The 18,727-nt window shown below is 35.8% G+C and overlaps 2 long non-coding RNA genes across 2 annotated transcripts in view; one reads left to right on the top strand and one right to left on the bottom strand.

Moving 5' to 3' along the window:
* LOC149784643 (uncharacterized) overlaps positions 1-15,343 on the top strand; it is a 34,204-nt gene extending 18,861 nt beyond the window's left edge. The window contains exons 3-4 of the long non-coding RNA XR_016414177.1: positions 4,579-4,806; positions 14,352-15,343. This is a non-coding gene — a long non-coding RNA (uncharacterized LOC149784643). The remainder of the gene's footprint in view (positions 1-4,578; positions 4,807-14,351) is intronic.
* LOC149784644 (uncharacterized) lies at positions 6,678-9,843 on the bottom strand. The gene is made up of 2 exons (XR_016414176.1): positions 9,085-9,843; positions 6,678-8,734 (listed from the first exon to the last, which is right to left on the bottom strand). It is a non-coding gene; the product is annotated as an uncharacterized LOC149784644 (long non-coding RNA).
* Positions 15,344-18,727: the final 3,384 nt, after the last annotated feature.

The raw sequence follows: 18,727 nt of genomic DNA on the forward strand, positions 1-18,727 counted from the left end.
AAGCGTAAAACGGTGCAAAATTATGAACTATCTAAACTGGAAAATTTGTGTGGGCATGCCCACGTTACGCTAAGGGAGGTAATTTTAAGTGTTACGATAAGTAACTCCGTTGCAACCGTGAAACCCTATATGACAACTAGGCCATCAGAGCGGTCTCTGCACTGATTAGTACATTACTGAGATTCATATCAGAAAGCCGTCATACAATAATACATATGTAACTAAAACTATCTGACATTATGAGAACTCTGGATTTCTGAACTGCGTCGTAACGTAAATTATCGATGCCCTAAGAAATTTCCTTTTGAAAAGGTATACCATGTTGAAGGTTTCAAGTTAACCTTCATACATAGTCTTGGAATTAAATTGAGAAAACAAAAAATAAATCATCACGTATAATTCACAGAACTTCCAAATCAAATCAAACCCGCAGAATAAAAAGTACAGATGTGAGATATTATAGGGCTTTCATACATCTGTCTTTGTGCTTTACGCAGATAGGCAATGTTACGGTAGTGATCAAGTTACAAACTGCAAGCTAGTGTATTTTTGATCGAAAACAAGGTCTCTGCATGAGGATTTATTTTCTCCTCAACTTTCTAATATCCATAAATTTGTAAAGACGATGTTTCTTATTTGTGCTCGTGTCTGTGATTTTCCGTTTCCGCCATTATAATTTCAGACTCAGCCGCAGGGATTATTGTATCTTCGATTGCTACCTAATACAATGTAGGCATCACGGTACCAATTGCTTTTCCACAGACCTTTAATGCTAATGTTTGGGGAAATAAATATATTTTCTATCCTACTTTAACATGCATGTCACACACTTTTCTAGAGAGCAGTGTTAGATTGTCAATTTGACAATGACAGAACCAGGTACTCCATTGCATTTAAGAGAGATAACTCCACTGGAACTAGACAGGGGTGAGAGTTATCTAGTCATAACAGGCACATTTTCAGCCATGTGTACCATATTTTTAAAAAATCATAACAAATGCAAAATATAATCTAAATAGAAATTAACATAAACTCACATGCTGCCAAGAGGCTACACTTTTATTTAAGTCTGACAGAAAGTACAACTCTTACATAATGCACCAATCACAGCTAGTGTTGTTCTTTATTTCTAAATGCAATCTTCCCTACACCTTAACGTCCGCCGACCTGGCCTTGCGCAATTGGTACCGTTATACCTGTACTGTTCGTATAGAGACTGATCTGTACAGCTTCAAGCACTTGGGAATAGACTTATACTAGAGATTGTAATGACACTGAAAGTAAATTGATTGCACCACCTAAGAATCCGGTTACTATTGACATAACTCCAACAACAATTTGGATTAGTTCACCTGCAATGGTTGATATTTTGATTCCAGTCACACCAAGACCGAATGTTGATCCCATAGCAAGACCACTAATATTATATATGACCAAACACGCCTGTTTGTATTTGCATTTCAATGTCGTATGTTGAGTATAACACCATATTCAGCCCCTTGCCATTATCACAAAATTACAAGCTCCATGTCTAACGGTGAGTATAGCACCATAGTCAGAATCTTGGCACTATTACAACATCACATGTTCCATGTATTATGGCAAGTATAGCACCATATTCATTATGTTAGCACTATCACAGCATCATATGCACCATGTCTTATGGTAAGTATAGCACCATATTCAATATCTTGGCACTATCACAACATCACATGTTCCATGTCCTTATGTGAGAATAGCACCAAAGTCGGTATCCTAGCATTATTACAACATCACATGCTCCATGTCTTATATTGATTATGGCACCATAGTCAATATCTTGGCACAATCACAAAATGATATGCTCCATGTCTTTTGGTAAGTATACAACCATAGTCAGTATCTGATCACTATCACAAAATCACACGCTCCATACCTAATGGTGAGTATAGCACCATATACAGAATATTGGCACTATTACAAAATCACACAATCAGTGCCTTATGGTGAGTAAAGCACCATAGTTATTATGTTATCACTATCACAAATTCACATGCTCCATGTCTTTTGATAAGTATAGCACCATATTCGGTATCATTGATCTATCACAAAACCACATGCTCAATCTCTTATGGTGAGTATAGCACCATAATCAGTATCTTAGCAATATCACATGCTCCATGTCTTATGGTGAGTATAGCACCATAATCAGTATCTTAACACTATCCCAACATCACATGTTCAATGTCTTGTGGTGAATATAGCGCTATAGTCAGTATCTTAGCAGTATTACACAAATCTTGATAAGACTCCAAGTTGATATGATCTTCCATTTATATGCAATAGTGTAAAACAATTTCAAGATGGTAGTTATATTGGATGTCAGAGTAGAATAAACCCAAATATCTAAGTTATAAGCAGCAGAGATAAAAAATACTGTACAATAATTGTAATGGATAACCATATCATGAGCATGAGAGATTAAAGATTGTAACATAATGTTGTTGAACAACTATCCCTAAAGCTCTTCTGGCTATTGAACCACAGATATAAGATTTTACAGTAACTGAACATTTTAAAGCTGTATGGCCTACGAACAATAGAGATAAGATTGTACAGTATCTGCACATATTAAAGCTCTTCTGGCCTATGAATAATACAGACTGTACAGTAACTGTACATACTAAAGCTCTTCTGGCCATTGAGCCATAGCGATAAGATTGTACAGTAACTGTACATAATAAAGCTCTTCTGGACTATAAGCAATATAGACAAGATTGTACAGTAAATGTACATATTAAAGCTCTTCACAGAAGAGCCTATGAGCAATATAGACAAGATTGTACAGTAACTGTACATATGAAAGCTGTACTACCTTTCTCCTTTTTTAACTTTTGTTGTTTTGTTTTTAATCAGCACATATATTCTTGTAAAACTACTGCCATAAACTGATTATTGGCTTTTAAACACTGCAGATGATTAATCAATATTCTCTTGAACAAAGTCAATTATTTGTCAGAAAACATCAAGAAAAATATTAAACCTACGCAATATCTAATACAAATTTTACTCCATGTTTTCAAAAACTGAAACAATAATTTCACATACAAAATAAATATAGAAATATTGCAGTTCTCTTCCAGCTTATTTGTACATGATGTTTTAATCTAAATACTTTCTCTACTCTTAAATATAATTGCCACTAAGCAACTTGCCATATAATATTGAGAGGATAGAGTCTGGTCGGTGATTTTTAAAAGAAATGCTTCAAAATAGTTTAAAAAAGAAAATTAGAAACACTCCACTATTATCCATATTAAACGAATGGCTCTTACATCAGTATCTAAGGTTAACAATGTAAACTGGAAAATGACTCATATCTTACAATCTCACAAAAAGTACATTTCCTACTATACAAGGAACAACTGCTTGTAAATTAATTGGAAACAATTATAGAATTGTAACTGTGTTAAATGGACAGAAACAAGAAGACCAAGTTAGCCTGACACCACTCACGTGGCCAACATAATGTAACGATTGAGCAGGAAATGTAGTAGTGTAAGAACATAACAGAAATGTGACTGGGTGGGACATAATGCTACATGACTGCTGAATGATGCCCCAGTGCTAGAAATCACTATATTCTGTCAAACTGGAGACATGTTAGCAATATCGCTGAAAAATGTTTAATGCTACGTTCAAACTTCAAAACACACATCTCACCTCTGTCGGCGTGGGTTCGAGTCTCGGATGTGGCTAATGTGGGTTTGTGAGAAAGTTTGCTAGTAGCTTCTCGTGGGTCGGTGGTTCTTTCCGGGACTTTCCCGGGTTCTTCCCCCACCAATAATAATAGCCGCCATGTAATGCCTATCGTACGCTAAAGAATGGTGTTAAACCCTGCAACATCAACAGCAATTAAAACACACACACATACACACACATACACACATGCATTTAGTATCCTGCACAGGGTCAACATTATAACCCTTATTAATTCCCATTACAAGCAGTTATTCATAAAGCATCAATTTGTTAACTGTCTTACTGCATGGCCGGATGGCTTATTAATTCCTAGTAATTTATCAAGCATCATTTATATAACTATCTTAATACATTTACAAATAGTAAAATAAAATATAAAATTAGAAAAGTACTTGACAGCTCATTATACTTAGAAAACACTAATTGTTCTCTCTCTGCATCACACATGCGCATCTAATGACAACAGATGATTTATTGGTATATACAAAGCAAATACAAGATGAATGATGTCAAGCACAGGGCAGCACTGTAACCACTATTAATGGTTGTTGTTTTCGTTATTATAGTGTTTAACGCCAGTTTTCCGCACATTATAGGCTATACATGGTAGCCAGGATAAATGGCAGAGGAAGAACCCCAGAAAGAAGCACGGACCCACGAGAAGCGTGACTGGCAAGCTTGGTCATGTACCCACATAACTGTTTTATTTGAATGGCTACTCAGGTTAAAGATGTATTAAAGCTAAGAGCAGAAATGTGAATAGGTTATTTATTATCTTTAAATCCCACATGCGCCTTGAAGGCAATCATTTCATACTCTTGTACTATTTTTGATCAGCTGAACCGAAACGATCACGACAGTATTTCCACCTGTAATGGATGATTTGTCCCTAGAATGGAGACATTTGATTGGTCAGTTGAAGCAATCATAGCCTTTGCAATCAGCGAGTTCACGGAAAATTACTTCGCATGCGCAGGGATTTCACAGCTGTTTCCAGGTTAAAGGTAAAAAGGACCCATATCACATACAGAGATTTAGCACAGCTATACGCTTCGCTTCAATCAGGTAAGAATGTTTTACTCTCTGATTATGTACAAATTAAGCCATAATTTGCTGATAAAAGTCGCTGATGAGGCAAGCTTAAACTTCTGCCAGTAAACAGGCTATAACTTATAAGTCAAATTGTTTCCGCAGAGAGTACTCTGTTTTCGAGTTTGAAATATATCATATCGACTTGTGCCCGCCCATCGTGGCGCAAAAGTTAAAAAATACCGAATCACAGGTAAATATTCTCCGACATCAAACTGACAGTGTCCTCCTAAATAATGAACAAGTCTCAATGTTTTGATCATTGTAGGAAGACAGAGGTATATAAGGTGGCCCATTTACAACTCAGCCATGGTATAATACAGCATGATATTACAGACATGTACAATATGCTCATATGTGCGCCTGTTATAAAGAGGGAGATAATATATATATATAGACGCATCTTAATAACTATAGTCTCGCATTGTCAACACCAGCATGTGAGTTTTTCCTCTTCTTTTCATGAATATATGGGAACATTCATTTTCTTTATATTTACTAAAAGCAACATGCCAAGCAGCCAAAGATGTGCAGTTATAGAATGCAGCATTAAAAAAACACAAAGGATTGGCATAATGAGTATTGTGAACTTCACTAGCGAAAAAGGATGACTTGTGAATTTATGTGCCCTAGTAAACTGCATCCATTAAAAACGGAGTTGAAAGATCCTGAAAGGAGGAAAAAATGGGTCTCAAACATCAGTAGGACATCACCAGTAAGTAAAAAGACATGGACACCAAAACCAGAGGATATGGTGTGTAACACGCATTTCAAGCATGGATGCCCCACTCAAGATAACCCAAATCCCGATTTACTTAGTGGGCATGACAAAATAAAATCAAAATCTGCACGGAGATTGTTGTGTACAATTTATCCATATTTGGAACAGCAATCAGAGCAAAAAGAGATCGCCAAATGTTCAATCTGAAGTAGATTTTGAGAATGCAGAGAATATTAGTATGTGCCAGGAATACGCAAGTTCATCTGATATTCACAGAGGTGTAGAAGTGCAGACTGTCACGAAAACGATCTCATATATATATATATATATATATATATATATATATATATATATATATATATATATATATGCAGTGACACGGCCTGATTAAAAAAAAATTACACTATATTATTTCTAGTTGGAACAACTCCATTAGGTATGATAAGTTTCATATCTGATGCATGGGGTGAGAGGGCATCAGATAAGCAAATTGTTGTCGAGTCAGGGTTTCTAAATTTGCTATATCCACATGACCTAGTTATGGCAGATAAAGGATTCCCAATTAAAGAAGAACTACTGCTGCGCCCTGCTCACCTTGTCATTCCCCCTGATGGGCGGGATAAGGAGCAAATGGCCTCACGTCATGTTAAAATAACCAAAAAGGTTGCGAATGTTAGGGTTCATATGGAACGAGCAATCAACCGACTTAAAATGTTCAAACATGTGAAGGAAAGTCTTCCAAATACTCTTCTGCCAATTATTGATGACATTATCACTGTAAGTGCTGCATTATGTAATTTGTTTCAACCAATATTTAGTTCTGAACGAATGCTGAAATATCACCACAATTACCTTCTCTGGTGTAACAAATATTAAAGTCCATCCTAAAGACGAATTCCAGAATCAACATGTTCTCTGTCACTATTACCAAAACTATTTAAGTAAAATAAAATAAGATTTCTTCTTGTGTACCATGGTATAAGAAAAGTAATTGACTTGATGAGTATCTTCCTTTCTTGACTTCAACCTTAGGACAAACGAAATTTTGTTCAACTATTTACAAAAGACAATACAAATTAAAAGGAGCCTTACTATAGAATATGCACACAAAAAAGTAAAGGAATGGTAGTTTTAGGAATTTTAATGGTATATATCCAAGATAAATAAAAATATCTCTAACCAGTATAGTAACATTGAAGTACATGTACTTTCATAAATGTTTAACTCATTCTTCATTTGAGAGCAGTATAATGGAACAGCTATGCGAACCATACCCTGTAATTAAGGGTTCCCAGTGGCATGGTCTCACATCATTATTTAACAAGAATAATGTTATTCCTTATAACAGGCTATGTGTTTTTACATATTGGTAGGTAGTCATGAACCAGTCATTGCATGTAAGCTATCTTTAAGAATATTCATTTGCATGGTTGTTAATTTATATACTGAAATCAACTTTGTAACCAAATGCATTCTTTGTTTTATGTTGAATATATCGTGATAAAAAAAAACAACTATAAAACAAGGATTCCACATACCACAATTTATAGTGATTGTTTCAGTAATGAGAAAATCAGACTATAACAACATATTTGCATAAAAACTTTACATTATACACAAAGGAGTTCCACACTTTGCATGTTCAAAGGAGTTCATATGCAACATAAATTTATGTCTTTGCTACACATCTTTTACTCTACCATATGTCAAGTTCTGTGCGTGATATGCAGGCACTTTCAATGGAACCATGTTTTACAATAAACACAACAAATACTCTTGTCTTCAGCATTCACAATAACCTCAGGTTCCTTGTAAACTGAATCTCACAGCCTGCATATTACATTATTATGCATTTTGTTATTGCATTTCTCTCCTTTGCTCATTTTTCGCGAGGCTCCAGTTGACGTCGCGTTAAGGTTCTGGACCATAGGATGTTGGATACATCATTGGTTTTTGGTAAACATGATGCTGTCTTTTTCTCACTGTATGCGGTTGCATTACACAACAGTCTGAGTGCCACATGTTTTGTGACGAAATGCACGAACCTCGGCTTCCCAAAACCCTTGATCAAATGGCACTCTTTCCGGTTAGTAACCTTTTGTGGCGTACACATAAAAATCATACCATTTTCGACCACGTATGGCCATAACTACTTGAATCTGCCTGTAGTAGGAATGATTCGTCTTAAGTCCGCAATCATCCACATAAGAGGGTCTCACTACCTGTGGATCTGAGAAACGTATGGACCATGGATACTTAACTTCCAGTGATCCCACACCACAACAGTCACACTGCAAAAACAAGTCATGGCCGGCGCCCAAAAATGGCTCATCAATATGAAGGAGCATGCCAGTCTCCTGTAAGATAACATTATGATGCCCATCTTCCCTAAACTGACGAAGATCATTTCTTGTAACCATCGCTTCCTTTTCATGACCCCACTTGATGGCAGTTATACAATTAATATTCACATTTTCACCCTGAATCTCTAAAAGCAGAGATTTGCTTACATGTTTACCACGGTCCATCATGTCCACATTGGATACCACTCTGTGAAAATTTGATGATGTAATTCGCCCCTTCCACTGCTTTTTCCATTCTGGCTCAAACTTTGCGAGTCAATTTTCCAATTTGTTCGATTACATAATTTTCCAAATCTCTAATTTGTCCGAAAACTCTGGCAGAGATTTGGACGATAATGACAAAGTTTCCATATCACTTACTGGGATGTGACATGTTTTTTGCTTTTCATGTGTCGGATATTGAAACAGAATACTGACCACTGCTTGTGTAAGTACTGAAGTGAAATATTTCCAAGTGTCACTCAAGTTTGCTATACTCACTGTAGGACTGAACAGATATCGCTCAGGTGGGTTCATTTGTACATCTGGCTCACCTGCAAAAAGATACAATGCATGTCCTGTTAATTCCATATTAAAAATTTCAAGGTAGCTTATTCAGAAACGAGAGTCAAAGGCTTTCATGATAGCAGAACTTAATTGTTCTCTTTGAGATAATAATGGTTTAATATATTATTATCTCTGTGTTATCTTTGGTATGTCCCTCTGTGGCTTGTCCCAGTTTGACTCCACAGATGTGCAAGCTGGATTTGCGAGCCCCGACTTCCAAGCAGCATCTATCTTGAAGAGAAGAGCGACCACGCGATTGCAAGTCTGACCAAATCTGAAAAATAAAGTTTATGAAAAAGTAAATCGATTACTATAAATATTATAACATTCACACAACTACCCCTGTATTAATGTTTGGGGAAAATTGTGTTTCTACAATGCAGAATGTGTTCACTTGCTATCGAGTAGATTGCATCACATGTCACGATGTATGAATGGTAGCCAGCAGAAAATTTCACTGCTACTTTACTTTGATATAATTATAATGGCAGCATGCAAGACCTGTATATTTCATTTTGTACCATCTACATTTCTCTCTCTCTCTCTCTCTCTCTCTCTCTCTCTGTGACAACAGCAAAGAAAACAAAATGGTTAGATAAAGAAGTATAATTCAGTTCTACTCACCCAGCAAAACATGTACAGTAAGCATTTCTGACAGTACCAGATTTATTCTCTGCACAAATCCAAACCTTGTGTGGCTCTGAATTTAGACATTGAGATGGCTTGCAGAAAGCACCAAGAAAACAGTATTTGGTGATATTCTTTGTTGGGTGATAAAATATTTCCTGGAGCCAATTTGATGTGATTTAAGTCTACGCCTTTCCTTCCTTGTAATCGCCCATAAGCCGGTTTGAAAGCTCATTTGGCTGTCCCATAAGCTTGAGAAAGTTTGCAATGTCCCAATACATGATGGATGGCCACATTTTCATTCCATCTTTCTCACCAGTCCACTCATTTGGTTTCAGTAGCATTGGGTCAGGTAAATAAACATCTTCTGTCATCAAAAGTGAATTTTACTCTTGTTTTGCTCTTTTTAACTTCTTCCTGAGTTGGTACAAAGGGTATCTTCTGTTCACTCGCTACAAATACTCGAGCAACTAATTCCTTTTTGGTCCCCACTAAGGAACCCCTTTTCTTCAAAAACACCTTCAATCTATCGACTTTCCATGTTTCTATAGCGTCTAAAGACAAATTCTCACCGTCGAAAGACATCGTTCACTCGTGTTAAATGGCGTGATGAATGAGGGTGTACTGCTTAGGTCCCTTAGACCTTTGACTCGTGACGTCACAACAAATATGACGGTAGACGGTATGTTCTCGTGAACCTAAATATATAAAACTCATGAAAATGGAATATAGGATAAATTTCTAATGTTAGAATAATATAAGAAAGCTAAGTTCTGCATTTAAGTACAGGAGTTACATTTCAAATTAGATCATGTATATTATAGTTAATTCTTTAACTTCTACAATTGTGAATGTGATAAAAATAATTCCAGAATAAAACCTGAATAAATTACAGAAGAAACTGAAATCTGTATCATTGGGGTTGTACAGCATCATTTAAGAGTTAGCTTTAAGAGACAATGTAGCAAAACATGGGTGTCTACTTTAATTCAGATTTCAGTTTCTTCTGTAATTTATTCAGTTTTCATTCTGGAATTATTTTTATCGCATTCACAATTTCAGAAGTTAAAGAATTAACTATAATATACATGAGCTAATTTGAAATGTAACTCCTCTACTTAAACGTAGAACTTGGCTTTCTTATATTCTTCTAACATTAGAAATTTATCCTATATTCCATTTTCATGAGTTTTATATATTTAGGTATTCAACATAAATATTCTTTCTACGAGACTAATTGTTTGTAGTTTCCATGATAAATAAATGTAGACGGGCACGCCTTGACGCCGGGTACATATCATTCATACAATTTCGTTTTGGTGATCATTAATAAGGTTTCCTCACCAGATATCGCCTCTTCCTTATTAAATCGTGTGGCCATTGAATGAGTCCATTTTATCTTCACATACCACGCTTATACTAATAATACTAGCACGATCGTGGTATGATACTATTTTTGTTATATTGTACCAGTTCAGTTCTAAACAAATATATTTGTCATCATTGAATGCATCTGTTTATCTTCAAATATCACACTTTCTAAGACTGAGACTTCCTGTCTGATGAAATGTTGTGGGTTCGTCTAGCGAACTTAATTTTTGTTCCAGATTCTACACCAAACTTCTAGTATTAATCCTTTATGACGGCATTCAAGTGGAGAAACTCTGTTTTATATCGAAACAGTCTAATACCAAGTTGCCTCCCTTGATATATTTGCAAGCCTAGTTACTACAGTTGTCAATATCAAGAAAAGTTCGTAATATAATCTTCTGTCCAGGACTTCACGGTTAGATTCTGATCATGTATCTATACACTGACACGCAGGAGGTGAAGTTGTTTTTCCGACACTTGAATATAAAGTATTTGAATAACATCCATACACCTGCATTGAATCTTGCTCCTGCAACGGCTTAAGCTCTTATGTATGGAAGGGGAATACCGCCATAATTATAGGTGTGTATTTTCTAATCTTCTTTGATGCATTATTGCAAATGGCTGTTTGCAAGTGCTACATTCATAATTCTAGTAATGAATTTTCTGTTCTTCATTGATGCAAGCGGTAAAGGCCTGCTAGAAAGTGCTTAAGTGTTTAAATCGTATTTCCTTCTGCGTCATTGTATCTTGCAATTTGCCAGCTGCTGACTTGATTATGTAGTTTGCTTGATATATTTGGATCTGAAATTAATGTAATACTTAAGAATATCAATAAACATTTATATGTATTTTCTACAGATGTGATTGCCTTCTGTTAGTAGAATAAGACCCTGGCCCCACATAACATTTTTAGAAAAACGTTTTAAAGTTTTTAAAGCTACTCACAGCTCAGGTTGTTACTGCATCCACCCTACCCACTCCTTATAAACATCTTCATTTATCTGTGAATCTATCGTTATTTTATCCTGTTTAAAACATAAGTTAACATTGTCATGACACAAAAATATCAGCACAATACAGCTATGCAATAAAGCAAAAAATTAATAAAAGTGATATACAGTAATGTGGTTAACTTTTCGTAGGAAATATTAGAGAAAAATTAATATTTAACGTAAACCGGCATTCATAGAAACAGTTTTGTTAGATGAATTAGTCTAAAACAAAAATTGTCATACAGGTAGGCAATTATAAGAAATAAATACTTGGACTGTCTTGTTACATTGTTTTTATAGATTTGTTTGCCAATCCCTTTTCTTTTCACTTTCACATGAATAAAACATTAATAAAGAAAAGATTTTCATGCAATGTGGCTTTTAGATTAGACTGACACTCATAGCTGAAACGTCTGAGGAATTAAAATTTTAATTTCTTGCTTGGCTAAGACACATTTCCTTTTTGCCATTCCACATTCGTTTGCTAATTATGCCTCAAGAACAGTCAGGTTATATTCCTTAGTGACTGTTTGGAGAATTAATGCTATAAAATAGTACATTACTGAATTTTCTATTCAACATATACACTGTATAATAATGTTCACGGTTTGTAGAAGTATTTGCGGCAATAGAATAAGTTGTTTGTGTTGCTAAGAACTTTGCCTTTCAATTATTACATTCAAAGACTGAGGTTCTGTAAATTAACAATGCAAATTAAGTATTGGAAACAATCGTACACTAAATCTAATACTTCTAATCACAAGTAAACATTTATGTCATGATACGATCATGATTTTCCACAATTTGAATATTTTGGCTTTAGCGACAAAATTTGTTCCAAAAGGAAGATTGTGATAAGAATAAGAAAACCTTTAGGAATGCCTAATTTTTTTAAATATCATTTTACCTATAAGTTGTTTTTATGTGCTATTGATGTTGCCCTGAAATATTTTATTTTCGCCGCAGCTTAGGTACAAAAGTATCACAGGAAAAGATAAACGTCTGTGAGGTGCGTCGAAATGGGTGACGTACAATACGATCCTTACACACAGGGTTCGTCTGATGAAAACTCGTTAAGAAGAGTATGTTGGAATATATCATTGTCATATTTTATCCTTACTTTGCTAAAATAACAAATGTTTCCAAAGTAATGAGAGATATCACTCAGAAATTGATTTCTTAAACGGTGAAAGTCAATACTTAAGTGCATCAAAATTCGGGTTGAAGAAGATGGACATCCCTGCCGTAGCGTATGTGTTTTTATTTTCGTAAGGTGCTATAAATCGTTTAGATCTTTGAGAAAGCACATGCATTTTGGAGAACTATTAAAACTTCGTTGCTGATTTACACCTTAAAAAAGGGACTGAAAGAGGTAAACTGTTAATCGACACAAAGCGAATGCTGTAACGTTCCGTGGGGAGCATTAGGAGAAACGTTAGAAATGTAGAGCGCTTTCTGTTGTCATAATGCCATGCTAATTTCTAGTATGCCATTATGACAATAAAGGGCGACACGATTTGGACAACACAGACGATACTGATAAGACTTAGTAGTTACATTGTTGCAAGGCCAACTCTCCATGAAATCAGCGATTGGAATGATATAATTGTAATATGGAAAGCTTATAAATAGAAACATACAAAACTTGAAATAACTGACAAAGCGTTTGCTATACGACAAACTTTGAAATCGATTCATTAGTTGGCAGATTGCAAGATACAGTAACACAGAAAGAAAGTAGATATAAACAACTACATGCAGACCTTTACTGCAATGATACGGAAGGAACGTAGCACTTGCAAACTGATACGTACAATTTGCATCAATGAAAAATACAATATACATAGATAGAATTATGAAAGTATCAATGCAAGCAGCCCATTTCAATACTGGATCAAGGAAGATTAGAAAATACGCGCATATAATTATGGCTGTAATCCACCTCCATACTTATGATCCACCTTGCCAACTTCCATTCGAAACAACATTGCAGTCATTTGCATACACTACCTCGAAGGCCAGGGAATGTTTTAAATCATTAAAACGTTTCATGTTCTCCAAGTCCCCATATGAGATTACGACACTCTTGTCTGAAATCCCTTATTATTTGTAACTGCTGTCTTACCTGATGAATATGTTTGTACAAGATATACAATTTTTACTAATATTGACATTTTAGGCATGCATGCCTTTCTTTCCAGGTCAATTCACGTCTATATTCCACTTTGTTTCTTCAATATTCCCCGCTGACTGCCATATAGTTACCTTTCACCAACAATGTCTTGTGTCTTAAGCAAGGTTTCTCCACAGAAAGACTTTATATAATGAAAAGGGGTGGGATTTAAAAAAAGAGGTGAAATGGATAATTATATATGATGCGACACAGGCAGACACACACACACACGATTTCTTAATAAGTACAAATTGCAAAAGAAAGTTATCATTTAAGAGCATGGATGTATCAACTATTTTTCCTAATTATGCCTAGCAAATTCAGTCAATAAACAGAGCTATAGTTGTTTTTTGTTTTCTTCTGCTAAATTTAAACGTTCCAGTTTATTCTATCTTTTAGCAAGTTCCATCTCACATATGTGGTTTAGTTTTAATATATTTGTAAGCAAATGTTGACATATAAGCTTACTTTCCTCTCTTCAAATGTCTATTCTAATGTTCCATCACTTTCTTAATTTCTGAATTATCTCCCTTGGACCACTGATCGAATTATCATCTTCATATGGACATAGGACACAATTTTACTATATGTTCTCTACATTTGTTTCCCAGTACTGACCTTTCCACTGTGTGACAATCAATACAAATCATATGTTAATCTAAAATACCTTCAAAGATGACTTTACAGTGAAGTTCTCGTCAAAGGTTGACCTGCTCTCTTTTTAGATGCTGAACTGTCAACATAGCAGCATGCAAACAGAACACAGATTCCACTTCCGGATCATCACCAAGGCCTTATTACTCACTGTGCACTGTCGCCGAAATACACACAAAGAACGACACCCTGAGCTCATGTTATCAAGAATAAACAGTTACCTTTAAATCCCTACCAAAAATGCATAAATAAAACTTTTCTATCACCACCAAAATGAGAGAGGAAAAAAATGTTCTAAAAATAGACTAGAACTACATTCGTGGGTACTGAACTGGAAGTATTAATTGTGAACCGATTCCATATGTAACATTGTGTACTTTAATGCACGTGCAGGACTCACGGTACTAATTCAATTCCAATAGTAAACACGTGGAATCACTATCATATTCAAAATTCAATAACTTAAAATGTCTGGTGCTGATGATGAGACCTATACTTCTCCATGGACATCTAACCTTGGGACAAGCTTATGTTGGAGAACACCATATGAGCCGTGGCATTTTGTTTACATACATGTGCGTGAAATACATATTATTGATTCTGCACCAAATGAATCAGGTGCTACTTTCCTTATTGAGTATTCCCGAGTCAAGCTGTAAAAAGGCTAAAATTGCATCAGTAGAAATTTGTCTATTTCTTTTTAATTACATGTAAGATAAGCTCTCAAAAGATATTTTTACTAAAATTATAATTTTCTTTATTAACTAATTATGGACCACCAAACCCGCAAATACTCTATTATTTCTAGACTGGTTGACAGTTCTTCCGTATAATTAGTACCGTGTGTCATATAACCAGATTTAAATTTGTTAGAAAAAGTAGTATTTTACACATTGATATTGGAGCAAAATTGTAAGAAAGAATTGGCCATGCTTGTGCATGGATAATAGTGCAATAGCATTGTATGTGATGCCAATGTCTATACCTAAATTGCATCCGCATTACATGTTGCTGTGTTGTATTGTATTTATTAGTGGTTTATTCTTGTTATTAAAATAATTGTTTTCTGCCTTTGTATCTTCATGTTATCTTTCTATCGCATTCATGCTACACAAAAGAAGCACAAACATGCTGACATTAGCAAGTATGACATCACAGGGTAACAAATTACAGGACGCATTGTATTTTCATCTCTCACTGGCTATAAGACAAGTTTTAAATATTTTAAATTTCAAACTTGCATTTCTTTTCTTGCTGATTCTCACAGAAATAAGATGCAGTGCATCCCTATTCACATCAATCAAACAAAATAAATAAGCGTGCCACATGACAGGTCAAAATGATAAGAGGCCATTACCATTTTGTGACTAAAACAAATACACACACCCATGAAGCATTAAGAGATGCTGACATTCCAAACTTATTTAAACTATCATCACATGTGGTTCATAGCTCTCAGACTGGAAGACAGACTCCACACTGTGACTGACGTTTGTAACGCGTGTTAGGATTGGTGAAAAAACTTAATCCATTTCGATCCGCTTTTCCTCAATGAATAATCGTAGTCCATTCCATTCCCTTCACCTGTTCACGTCACAAGATGTGGACTAACGTTGAATCTTCTACTCTCGTATCGTGGATTCCGTTCCGTACGGAGTTACCCATGTCTGTCAAATCATCATGTACAGTCATCCGAATCACCGATACGAGCGTTTGGGAGAAGAATCTATTTGGAGAGACGGCTGTCTAAAGATAGTATACATCTACGGAGATTAAGTCAGAAGAAGTTTGAGGAAGAGAAAAAGACATATGCGATGTCCTCTATGTTAACGGAATGATGTTAACAAAAAAATAAGGCCCTTTCATGGCGATTCGTGTGCCTTGGAAAGATTTGCTTTCTTGCTTACTTTTATTAGTCGGTTATAAAGTTGTTTGTGTGATAGATTGATGTTCATCAATCTATGTATGTATATTGTATGTATTTTATATAGCTATGACTCTGTCTTTAAAGACGTTTTACGTCCCACCTCGACAAGCGCTGTTTTATTGGTATAGTTATCAAACTTACCCGCTGAATTAGCTGAACTTACCCGTCACCCGCTACTCGCTGAACTAGCCGAACTTACCCACCACCCTCTACCCTCTGAACTAGCTGAACTTAACCGCCACCCGCTACCCGCAACCCGATGAACTAGCTGAACCTACCCGCCACTTGCTACCCACAACCCGCTGATCTAGCTGAACGTTCCCGCCACCCGCTACACGCTACATGCTAAACTAGCTGAACTTACCCGCTACACGCTACAATATATAACAACCCCACATTCCTGTGTCCGTATACAGTCCCAATATTCCCCATACTATATTAACATTGTCCGTAAACGTTCCCAGGTGGTTCTGAAAACTTATCCGTCAACATTCCAGTGGGGTTTTTGACTTGAATTTCCATTGTCCCTAGGGTATCCCAATATACTACTTGCCTTGCCCAACAAGTACACATATTTAAAGATACTACGAATAGCCTTTATCCATCAAACACAGGTATTGAAAGGTACCAGGCACAGGTCCTACCAATAAGCACCCATGTTGGACGTTGCTATGTACTCTTATAATTTTTTATATCTAAAACGAGTTCGGTTTGGTTCCGTTTTGTATTTGTCCGTAGTAACGTACTTGACTAGTATGTACACTATGAATATATTGCAGTGGAATCCAACAACTGTTTCGAATCTATTAAAAGTATTCCCCGAAGACATAAATATGACAAAGTAACCCCCCCCCCAAAAAAAAAAAAAAATATAGATATCCAATTGACAATTAAAAATAATAAGATGTTTATCGATTAGTCAGATGACGGAACACGTGAGAAAGTCACCTTTATGTAGGAACGTTTCGACATCAATTCACTACAGGCAGCATTCATTACAAATATGTGATGAAGAGTGCACCAAAACCGGTTAGAAGCTGCCATTGTTTAACGGTACATGTGAACTTGATCCAATTTCAATATAACTGCTGCTTGAGTGCTTAGATCCAGTGTTGCCTTCACTAACTGATGTTATCAATACCTCTCTCTCATCCGGGGAATTACCATCATTTTTCAAAACTGCCATTGTAAAGCCTCTGCTGAAGAAACCAACACTAGACCATAACGATTTAAAGAACTACCGCCCAGTATCTAATCTCCCATTCATTTAAAAAATCTTAAAGTTATTCAATCCGAGCTTGTATCTCATCTAATTTCAAACAGTCTTTTTAGCAATGTACAATCTGCATATCGCCCTTGTTGGAGTACTGAAACTACTCTTCTAAAAGTAGTTAATGACATTCTCTCTGCGTTGGATAGCGGAAAGATTACGTCCTCACCCTCCTTGATTTGTCTGCAGCATTTGACACAGTAGACCATGATATATTACTTCACCGTCTCCAGCATGTATTTGGCGTTCGTGATGCAGCCTTACTGTGGGTCAAGTCCTGCTTGGTAAACATGGTATTACTATATCATACATTGTGTAAATATTATTGGGAATCGGCAGAGATACTTGAAATATTTAGTTATAATGTATGATAGCAATATTTTTTCCTGCGAAAATGTAATTACATACTACACTGTAATATTAACATGTTATGGCGTCTTTTTTTAACACGAAAATATATCAACAAGGCTTCCGTCTTAATACCTTCGACATGGGGCAAGTGTAACACGTCCTGACCAGAACAAATAAACAACAGTTTCAGAGCTGACGCATGAAGTTACGTAGCAGTTGTTTGAAGGGGAACATTTCTCCACATTACAATGATGCATAGATTAAATAAAATTCCATGGCATCTTCCTCAACAGCATTCTAAACTAATTAAATGTAAGATAAATATGCATAGGTGTAAAAAGCAAGTGAACACCATGCGTTTGATTGTGGTGATTCTTATGGATAGAAGATACAAATATTTTTAAGCATAGATTCTGCATCTACTTGGCCAGGGACTAATAAGCATACCATATGTATTTGGCACTGATTATTTTACCCGGTCAGGGCGAGAGGATAAATGTATTTCATGAGGCTTGTCTACGAACAATATTGATCTGTAAGTCGATGTGGCATTGGTTTACTCATACCCTGGAGAGGTTGATTTGTGATGTTTATATCGATGTTACATTGGATATCCCGTACACTGCAAAGGTTGATTTGGGATGTGTCGATCGCAATGGCCTTGATTGCATGATACACAGGAAAGCTTGATTGAGGATGCTAACATTACTTTGGCATGGTCTCAGTTTGTTTCCAATGTAATTATAAATCAGAAATAATACCTTATTTAGAAAGAATCACTTAACAACTTCCTGCTTCTAGAGACATGCGTGTTTTATTGTCAGATGACATTTAGTCATATATGTCCGCTGTTTCAGCGTAAAATGAAACAAGCACTGGTATCTAGTGTAATGATCTTG

This window comes from Sinohyriopsis cumingii, chromosome 14 (assembly GCF_028554795.1).
Source record: "Sinohyriopsis cumingii isolate HCF-2022 chromosome 14, ASM2855479v2, whole genome shotgun sequence".
Classification (NCBI taxonomy): Eukaryota; Metazoa; Mollusca; class Bivalvia; order Unionida; family Unionidae; genus Sinohyriopsis; species Sinohyriopsis cumingii.